Source organism: Amblyomma americanum, chromosome 3, assembly GCF_052857255.1.
Source record: "Amblyomma americanum isolate KBUSLIRL-KWMA chromosome 3, ASM5285725v1, whole genome shotgun sequence".
NCBI lineage: Eukaryota > Metazoa > Arthropoda > Arachnida > Ixodida > Ixodidae > Amblyomma > Amblyomma americanum.
In genome coordinates, this window is record NC_135499.1 from 102,212,442 (window position 1) to 102,223,952 (window position 11,511).

The following is an 11,511-nucleotide window of genomic DNA, read 5'->3' on the forward strand; positions in this document are numbered from 1 at the left end:
CGTCGTTGCCGCTCGCTATCCCGATGACGGAAAGGTTTGCTGGAGAGAAAAAATTTCTAAACACGTAGAGATTTTTTGCAGCTAAAGTGCTTCTTAATTATCCAAACCACCCTCATAAAAGGTTTGCCTTGTAAAGCATGCTTCTATTGTTCACTCTACTCAATTCTCGCAAGAAGGGCGTACCTACTTACCAGTAGTTTGCAGCGGACACGTAACGCTAGGAGACGTCCACCGAACAGAAGTACTTCAGGAGCCACTGCGTGCTGCCTTTTATCCTCCTCAAGCAGTCAGGAATCCCACAGATTCTTTGATAAAGATGCGAAGGTGACTAGAACAAATAAAAGGCAATCAGGAGATTATATATGCCGACTACCCCTATCTGGAAGGTGGTTGAACTATGAAGGCGTAGTGGTAGGCTGACGAGATGTTAAGTTGTATATACTCTGTATGCGATAAAGGCTCAGCGGTTACTTTTTGCTGCTACTCTATTGTGGTCTCCAGTGTCTTTTTATCGATAGAGCAGAGCAAAATAAATGGGTCAACATCTCCTCTTCCAACAAAATTGCACAGCAAAATGCGTTCACTTGTTTGGGATATATGTCTTGCCAGGCAGCCAATTCTGACACTGAAGGGAAAATTCCACGACAATAGCAAAGAAATAAAGCCGCTGGCGATTTAGTGGCTTTATATATTAAATCAATGTCGAGGTCACGAACTCTGGCTAGCCCACTAGATGAGTAATAATATGTTTACTAAAGAAGATAAATAATAAATATGTTTTCTATATCACTAAGACGCTTCTCAATTTGGACTGCTGATCTAACGGTCTCTTTGTTCTTCACAAGATTTTTTAAATATAGCACATGTGGTAGTATATAAAACATTTATATAATCAGCTTCAGCAGCAACGTTACTACGCCCAGTGCAATGTGGGTTGCTAATGTGACATATACTGATTTGTCAGTACATTTTTTTAAATAGCATGTGCGCTGCTAATAAAGTTAATTAACTAATCATCCCCAGCAACACCTTGACTACGAACAGTGCAAGGCCTCCCTGAGATCTCACCAACAAGCCTTGGTCTGGCCCTGCTGCAATCCACCGCATTTCCGAAAACTCTTACGCTGATCCCCCACCTAACTTTCTGCCGTTCTCTGCTCCATTTGCATTCTCTGGATACTAGTTCGTTCACATTAAGAACCATCCGTTATCTTGCCTTCCCATTGCATGCCCTGCCCAAGCTAAATATTGTTTACAAAAATTAAAGACATCCGAAGAACTGCCCAGCGTCTCTCACATTGTTTTTTATTCGAACCTTCCAAGACATCGTGGTCTACCATTATCAGTTGAATAAGAAATTGATGTATTGGCGTAGTTCAAGTTTTTCGGTGAAGCGCAGTATTTACCGTGGTTCCCGTTACAACTGCAACAATAAATGCTGAAAACTTTATTTTTTAATAAAGGTTGAACTGCAAGGCAGCGTTAGTTCGGCATATTTAATTGAGACCATGTCGTCTGACAGTTCTGTACGTGAGAACCTCTTAGTTAAGAAGAGGTGAGAACAGTATAATATTTGAAGCGTCACCTAGATTTCTAACTTTCTGGAGCATAAAAATACGACCCCTTTCGGCAAAAGGAGTTCTCAAAGCTCTTTATTCGTGAACTTTCATCAGATACGTAACTGATTCTATCTAAAAAATATATTCGTGCACCTCAATTCCTTTCTTTACTGGCATTCAATGACTAAGACTGACAGTACGCACTGCCGACTTGTTGTGCCGCCTTATGTACTAACTACAGTTGTCTACCTTTTACTTTATTTTTATTAGGTACTTAAAGTTTGGTACACCGGAAGTCATACTCCGTGATTACGTAACGGTGATAACCTCATCGCTACATATTTTCGAAAAAAATTTGGACAAGGCAGTCCTTTCTATTCTTCGTTTTCGTATCTGCAAGCTACAATATAAAAAAGAACACGAAAAAAGCTGACGAAAGCTTGTTCTTTACAGAATAAGCGTCATTAACTGGAGCACTTGTAAACTTTGAGATATCAAGCTTGAAATAGGAAACTATATTATACGAAAAGAATCCGTAAAGAAATTGCCTAACCATGCGAGTTTCAGTTAAGGCATCTGATGTGAAAACAAGTGTATGACCACACGATCTGCGACAAGTTGTCAGTTTGTTCTGAGGAAAGCTCGGTTCGAGACAATTTCAGTGATTTGGATAGCAAATTAGTGTTCTCATTAGGAAGATTTTTTTTCATATGGTAAATAACATGTTCAGGTGATTTTTGATACGTTTTAATAACCGCTTCCCAGCATATCTAGGTCGACCAGGACAGTCCAAGCTGCATGCTTATTAGCGTGTTCCTTGGATCAAGCCTTCGAGGAAACAGCTGATATTGTTCAGCTGTACTATGAACTACAAGTGACGCTGGAACGCTGGCCCTATGTCACATGCTGCGCCGTCAGTTAGTCATTCGGTCGGTCGGTCGGTCGGTCAGTCAGTAAACTTTATTTAGCCAAAGGGTGGTAACTTGCTCCCCCGTGGTACTTAGCCTAAGCCGAGGGCCCGAGGGTTGGGCTACATAGACTGGGGCGTCTTTTGATAGCTGCTTACGTCACCGGCGGGGTCATGCGCATGCGAAGTGCAAGCCAGAGAACGGTAATGAGCCATGAGCAGCTGTATTTATTCAGAGCTGTTGCCTGATAATCAAAGGGTAAATAACAGCCTTTCCACAATAACGTTTTCGGGTGAGAAGTGACGCGTGATATGCTAAGAAATCGGATTCAGCACCACTACGGACCTATTTGCTCCTCTCTTCTTTCACTCCCTCCTTTATCCCTTCCCTTACGGCGCGGTTCAGGTGTCCAACGATATATGAGACAGATACTGCGCCATTTCCTTTCCACCAAAAAACCAATTATTAGCGCCGCGCAAGCACTGGAACCACTGACCATGCTAACTGCGCGGCTAGACAGTAGTAACCTTGCAGCGACAAGATATTCTTCACAAATGTCAGAGGTCCCTACAGCGGTAAGACCGGCTAGTGCCACAGACACGTCTTGTCTCTGAATAGACGGATGCGCTTGGATCTCACGACAGCTGCCCGGCTGCTATGCAGATCCCAGTAACCTGAACAATAACGCACGTGGTTATCGCGAAACGAACTCATGTCTTCCTGGGGCAAGCAGCCGTGCGTCAGCTTTTAGCTCAGAGTAATGCCAGTGCATTTTTATAAATCTGTCGCTCACTTCAAATATCACGCTTTCACCTGCGTTCATAATGCATCTTGTCGCCTCCAGGCTATTAAACCAATGTACGTCGCTGGTAACATTTTTACCCCTATTTAAACTGAAAAACCGGTTACATCAGTTTTTTTTTATTTTTTAACTACAATGTTGCTGAGGAAGCTGGCGATAAAATAAGGGCGCTGGGTTGTGAGGCAGTGAAGCATTAAAGTTGCTGAGATTATGCATGCCGTGAACTATTGCGGGAGACTGTATTCAGGACGTAGGGCGGAAAAAAAGGCTTCACATTTACCTCAGAAAGGTCACAAATCTCATGCTGCTAAAGCAATTCTTCCTTTGTTAAGGGGCAGATGTGTATTCAATATAAGCCGGTCTTGTCCGAATATCATTCTCTCAGGAGAATACACGTTAAAAACACAGTATTTGTGAACACGCAGCCAATCCTCCACAATGTGCTGCGTATAATCGCTAAAAATTGACATCTAAGGGCGAAATACAAATTTTAGAGTTTCAATTCATTCAACAGTTACAGGCATAAAAAGTGATTTCGTTGATAATTGAATTGTTCAGTATCTTCTGGGCTAGTAGTAATCGTACCTTCCACTGTAAACGTTTTCCTTGTCTCGTAGTTGGCCTGTTCTTTGCCAGATGTAGCCAGGTAACGGCAACAGTCACGAAGGCCAAGGCTAGCACAAAGACGATTGCTAGCACAAAGAACACCTTGCGAAATGAGCGCTCATGCTATGCAACGCGACCAAACTCGGGAACATAAATTGCACGCCAGCGGGAGATCGATGCCTGGTATGACTGAGGCCCGAATGGGCTTCAGAAAAATAAAGGTGGATTAGCTCAGCTAATCCAGGACCTACAAAGCGAAAGCATCCGGCGTTCATTGTATTCATTGGCGTTGGCGTTGACAACATTCTAGACTCCGATGATTTTGAGGAAAGGAAGGGCGCATAACTTGCTCCCTGGGTCAGTGGACGCCTCAATCGAGCTTTTAGGTGCGTGGCGTTGCTGAGAGAGAGATGCATGTTTTAACGCTGACAACGTTGTGGCAGACACACGGCGCTGCAGCAATTGGCCGCAGCGCTCATTATCTGACCAACCCCTCGCAATCAACCATTAACTGCCACCTGAGAAGGTGGCAGGGTGGGCTTGCTACTTATCTAGTGTGCGGACCGCTATTATATTAGGATTTGCAGTGGAACACCAACGCCACGAAGTTGAAAGCGAGACTGAGCTGTCCACTGACCCAGGGATTCAGTTTTGTGCCTCCCTTTTCGCGAAAACGAACGGCATCTACAACGTTATCAATGCCAATGAACCCAATGAACGCCGGCGGCTCAGTTGTTTTGTTTGGTTTCAACGAAAAGTACGAAAGTTGGTCTCTCTAAAAAATCAGCAATAATGAAATATTTTGCTTCTGCCCTGGAAACGTTTTTATAAAGAACGCATAAGCATGGCGGTTTTTATCGCACAGCAGGCCATTTCGGCACAGTTTTTTGCGCTGTTTATTTTTTTATTACGTTTTCAATGTTTTAGTTCATTATGTAACTCAAAAAGAATCACCTTTGCTTTGTTTTGAAAACTTTCTCGCGATACTCCTCAGCAGCATCATATATTTTGACGGCTTTCTATAGCACGTAAAATCCAGTTTTAATAGTTCTTAACTTTTTTCCAAAACAATATATTTCAGAAAAAATATCGAACTTATAAATAAGCAAGTTGTGCCGCGTTTTTGGCCTGAAATATTTTACAGTAGCGTTCCTAGTAAAAATACGAATTGTGGGTCGATTGATATAAGTTTCTTGTTCTCGTGATCAGTAAGTTTCAAAGGAGCCTTTTCGGTTTTAAGCGAGAAAGAAAACGTTTTCAAGCTCAGTGTCGCGTTTGAAGCGATGGCTGGTCCGTACAGCCACTGGACTGCAGAGTACGGCCATAGCAGCGCTCAGAATTCTAGGTTGGGATTACACGAAAAGGGGTATGGAGACCATCAAAAATAAGTCCACTGGGCATCGCGAAGAGCGAATGTGATTACGTCAGGAAGCAGCCCAAGCAGCACAAGTAATTTTTCCAATATTGGAATCGTATTGGCAAAGGCAGGCCCTACAGAGGACCAGTTTGGAAGATTCCTTTTGAAATATTGGGGCGATAACCTGTGCTGCTTAGGAGCCGTCTATTGAAAAATACAGACGAGAGGCATTTTGTCCTATCAATGGAGCAAGCAGCGCTGCCACATGAATTAGTCCGAAGGCACTACTCTAGACGTACCAACTCCGAGCAGGAATCTTCGCTTAATTGTGCACGAGAACACACTCGAGAGTGCACGAGAGCACCGCACGAGAGCACGACATTATCGCCAATGTCGATCACGTCCCGTATTAAACTGCAACACACTCTCGCGCGGTGCATAGCACACCTTCGTGTTCATCAACTTCCATCAGTGGCGCAAGCAGGCCCAGTCAGCTTAACCACTTAACCTGAGTCTAATATCGTCGAGAGACATGCCGACAACCCAGCAAAGCAAACCCGCGACACAATCAGCCTAGACACATGCTTTCGCACATATACTCGGTTTTTTACGTTAAAACACTGCCATTTTTTTCAATGTTGATCCAGTAAATATGGAGTATGCAATGTTTTGTTAGCATGAGTCTATAAAAAATTTCCAGTAATAATTATTCTCTGCTTTCTGTCTTGCATTCGTTAATAAAATTAAAATATCTCGCTGTGTTTCGCCCGTTGGAAAGCAGAGCGCAGAGTTGCCGGGACGCCTGCTTTATAAGGTTCTCATATTAGCACATTTCGATACCCCTTGAATCATATGATGTTGCCCCTTTTCCAAACTGGCCGCCCACGCATTACGTTGGCTGTGAGACCAATAAAAAAATACGGCAGTCGAAAAGAAAGCGTAAAGGAGGCAGTGAACAATTTTTGTGCATTGTATGTGCTGTACAAAACGTACACCTTGCGGATTTCCACTGTTGCCTGCGAAAACGTGCAATGCAGTGGCACTGACCTTTGAATTTACATAGGGCACAAAAAATGTTCATCAACGACGCCGGTCAGCATGGAGGTGACCAGATTCAGTATTAATAAAGGTGAGTGATGTGGAACTCGAAGTGTTTTCCGGCTAAACCTTCAGTTCCTCGTTCCTTGCGTTATCGACCAGGTCACTTGCATGTGCGTAGTCAGCCGTGCTTTTGTTACGAGTCCCGAACACTTCCGTGCATTCAGAGACAAGCCGTGTCATTGGCACTCACCTGTCTCAAGGCTATGGCGGCCAACGTCATATGTGCGGAATATGTTATCGCTGATAATCCAAGGTTATTGCCGCCTAGTCATGCACTGTCTTGCATGCTCAGCTGTGCGAGTACTTGCATGGCGCCACTTCTGCCATTGTTTTAGTAGATCACGCGTCACCTCTAACCAGAAAACATTATTGTCCATAAGCCGTTATCTATTACTCGATGTTTAAGCATCATTTCTTAAAGCATGCAGGTGCTCACTGCTCATTACCGTTGCCCGGCTAGCATTTTGCACGTGCCTGACCACGCTGTTGATGCAGGAAGTTATAAGAAGGCGGTGCAACAACCGTCAAAGGGCCATCGTTCCAGCGTTCCTTTAATCATAATGGACAGCCCTACAACGCCAACGTTTTCCTAGAGTGGCTCGAGGGAATGAACATGCTAGTAATTAGCTCGCGCTGTGCTGGTTTTCTTATCTATGTTGGAAAAGCATTGATTCCAACTGATATCGAAAATTATTTGAAAACGCAGTCATCCACATAAAGAAAACTCTTCCCAAAGGAAAGCGCGTATGTGGCATCCCAGTCAATGGGATTGCGTAAAACAGAGCATTCGTGAGAATAAACTATTGAACGCGAAGCAATTTGCGTCATGTCACCTGAGTTTTAATGCATATGCCCTTTATTTATATTCGAAGGGTTATGCTATGTTTTGCAGGATCATGTACGTGGCACAGCGGCGCGTGGCTCTTACTTCAAGGCTTCTAAGTGCTCCGTGCACCGCTGTCTATTTCGTAAAAGCAAGCTTTTGTCGGCACACTTCGTTTTAAGCGTTCCGCCAACTATTCGTTGAATTCATGGGCTCATCTGTTCGGTCACTTAGGTCCTTAAATATTTGGTTACCACAGTTAAGGCATCACCCAGCGTGTCTTGTAGTGTGAAAAACTGCGATTGCGCTGTGACACTTAATACAGAGGAAAGTCTGCTGAGTAGATTCAACTGCACATTTAGTCTGCAATATGCCGGGTGTCCCAGGTAAATATAACTCAGCTTTTAATAAAAACGGAATTTGCCAGCCGCATGAAACCAACTGAGGGTTTCTCAGAGTCGCGTGGCCCAATCTGCGGTAGTATTTTGTTGTTTAAAAGTTTTTTAGTTAGTGAACTCTTCATAAAGCGTCAAAAAAAAGGCTTAGAGCATCACAAAACACAGCTAGCAGCGCTGTTTCCATCAAGGTACAATGTATGTAGATTGATCTATTAGCCATTAAAGAAAGTTACCTCGTGACCAGCTGGTCACTCACATCTCTGACTCAATGTGCACGCAAAGGCTCATCGGGGAGAGCACTTCAACAAAGCCAGATTTTCTTCTCTAAGTCGCATCTTGGGACGTCGAAGTGGCACCGTTGTCACGAAGTAGCATTTTTTTTATATTGGATAAGTTATGATCTAAGCCGGATAAACAAATCTAGTTTACGGAAACATTAACTTGGTGCAAACACTTTAGTCGGATGTTTTTCAAAGCGGTCTATAACTTTCGATTGACACTTCGCTTCAAAAGTCAATGTTTAAAAAGTTAGCTCCCTCATTTCGTTTCACACGGCTAGAAAAGTGCGATTTTCTAAACGATTTGTCACATTTAGCCGGGGCACCTGGTAGATTATCAATGTTAGTCACTAGGTGCACACTCAAAGAAATGTAAGAGCTGATCTTAAGAGGAAGCAGTTCAAGAAGTATGCGAAAGGATTCTAAGAAGGTCAGCTGAGCGAAAAGACGATGCCGACACGATGTATTTGTATCCTGGGTGCTAACCCTGCTTCGGCTATATAACGAAATTTATTCAACGAGTAAACAAGACAACGTTTGCTTCTGGGCCCTTCGAAAAGCATACCAACAAGGACACAGTGACAATTAGCAGAAGCCCACAATATATTTGACGTCTAGATATTATAAGTACTTTTATGAAACAAATTAGATGCTTTAACAGTTTTCAAGCCTTTAATAGTTTTTGATACATTCTGCATGTAGGTAGCGTTCGTGGAGATCATTAATTAAAAGTCTAGCGCATATAACTAGGACACAGACATAGAAGAAGACAGGACTAGCGCTCGCCCTGTCTTCTTCTATGTTGGGGTCCTATAATTACATGCGCTAGTCTTTTACTTAATGATGACACGTCAAAGAGCCCAGCTTACCACCTTGATCGCGGCAATCATTAGTGCATCAGTGTTTTGCGCATATCGAAGAAGGTTCTATAATGTGAATCGACGGAGACGCCATAAACGGAAGAACCCTGTGGTAGCAGGCAACATCCGTCATTAAGCAAGGTCTTTGTACGTGTGTGAAATAAAAATGTTCTAGCTGGCCAGACACCACTTGTAATAATAAAACGACGAAGCAGATATTCGCAGATATGCATTGAAAAGCGCCCGATATAACACAAGCGAAGTTCAGTGAAGCTTGTTGTTGGCCGAGTTGGTTGCACATATTGAATGATATGTTCCATCAAGAATCTGCAAAGATACGCGAAAGGAACTAAGGTCACGGAAAGAAACCATCACTTTGTCACGTCATTGATAATTAGCGCCGTTGGTCCCAGAGGACTTTCTTAACATAAGTTATCTTAACAAAAACGCCTCCTTCAACCGTTGCCAATACGAAAACGCAGAGCGTATTTTTCAAGAGCTGGATCATGACACCCAATCGTTACACTAGGAAAACAGCATCATATTTCCTGATGAGGACTTTATTTCTTTATTGCTCTGAGAGAGAGAGAGAGAGAGAGAGGGTTTATTGATAGGAAAGGCGGAGAGGTTGGCCTGAAAAATACATATCTGGCCTGCTACTCTGCTCTAGGGGACGGGAAGAGGAGATAAAAGAAGGTCACGATGGGGGACGATGATGATGGGAGAAGGTAGATGAAAAACTACTTTAAAAAAAAACAAGGCAGACTTTCTGTCATCACAAACGCGAGACAAGGTCCGTGTCGCTCAAAAAGCGTGAGAGCGCTCGCGTTGCCTTTACGCTAACATTCACAGCGCAAGACGAACACGGACACGAGGGGATACACCACAAAGCGCCGACTTCAACAAAAGTTTATTGCTGTGCGAGCGACTATATATGGTGTACAGCGGGCATGCGCAGCAACGAAAAGGTACAATCATGAGCATCTGGTAGCGGCGCCACATCGCAAGCGAACACATCATTTTCTGCACACGACAAAAAACGAAAAAATAAAAAGCTAATAAACCTAAAAAGCAGTACGCGCACAAGAACGTCGAAGCCATAATACTCATTCCGAAATTCGCAAAATATGACGCTCCTTATCACTTAACAGCAATGATGGAGTGCTGACACAGTGATTCCTTTTTTTGCAATCTCTCCAGCCTCAGCAATCTCCCTGGCTGTTTTGCTTATGTACTTGTGAAGGATGGTGGTTCCTCCCAAAGAAGGACCGCGTTCCTTGCACTGTTGGCAATCACGGCAGTGTATGCCGAGGTGACGAGATGCCCCGATGACGCTTTTGTTATGTTCCATGAGCCCCTCGTTGAGGCACCTGCCTGTTTGGCCAATGTAGGCTCGTCCGCAGGGCAATGGAATCGAGTACACCACGTTTCTCGCGCACTTCACAAATGGCTGCCTGTGCCTAACAGCGCAGGAATTGGTGACAGAGACGGCGGAATTCACCTTTTTGCATAGTTTAGAGAGTTTCTCAGGTGCGAAAAGACCACATGAACTCCTGCTCTTTTTCCTATTTTTTTGAGCTGGTGGGCGATGGTGTGCATGTACGGTAATACCGTCATATTCTTTCTCCAATCTCTGTCAGCTCCGTCTTGGTTACGAACCACTTCCCTGCTCTCTTTGAGCAAGCTCTCTGCAACCGCTAACAAGAGCGTGCTTGGATAGCCAGAGCTGTTCAACCTGGCCACCTGGTTAAGGAACGCAGACTCCAGTCTATGCTCGCACGATTTCTCGAGAGCACTGCAAAAGCATGACTTAACAATCGCACGTTTCACTAGTTTTGAGTGGGCTGAACCAAAAGGAAGAACAGGTTTGTTTCCTCGCGGTTCATAAGCCCAGCACACGTGTTTAGCAGAAAAATAAATACCCAAGTCAAGAAATCTGATGAATCTGTTCACAGCCAGTTCATGCGTCAAGATTAGTGGTTGAAGGCATTCAGAAAACAAAAACGGAACACTAAACAAGCTTGCCTGATTGGACATATCTTCTGTGCCGGTGAAAACGAGAAAATCATCCACATATCTGAAGATGCCTACAACACTGGACCCTTCACTTCTACGCTTCAATTCCCGGTCCCGCTCCGCTAGAAAAATGTCGCTCAAAACCGGAGCAACGCAGGAGCCAATGCATATTTCGTTTTTTTGAGGGACGATGGTGCCTTCCCAAACTGCGAATGTTGACTTAAGGTAAGTTGAAAGCAATTCCAGGAAATTATCGACAGATAAACTACTACTGTTTTGAAACGGAATCACCCCATGTCTGTCTATGCAGTTCCTTACTCTGGTCAGTAGGCTGTCCTGCGGGATCGAATAATAAAGGTCTTTAATGTCGACTGATAAAGCCGACAGGTTCGCCTTGGGCCTGTCCTTAAGAAATCGGATCACCTCGTCAGAGTTCTACACCTTGAAAGGGTCGTCAACGGTAAGAGAATTTAAATTTTGCTGCAGAAACCTTGCAAGCGACTTCTGCCAAGTTCCATTTTCAGAGATAGTTACCCGCAGAGGGCAGTCCACTTTATGAGTTTTAGCAGCAAAGAAAAGGTCCAAGTTCTAAAACAGTTCTACAGTTTTACAGTTCTAAAACAGTTCTAAAACTAGCTGGCCAAGCGCCGAGGATCAAATCCTCAGAGAGGAGCGATGTGTCCATAGGCTTCAGAGCAGATGCGAGTATGAGTCTTTCACGTGCATACGCTGGACACGCCACTAAAACATGTTCTATAGTCTCTAGCACGCCACATGTGGTACATTCCGGGGAGTCCGCTTGT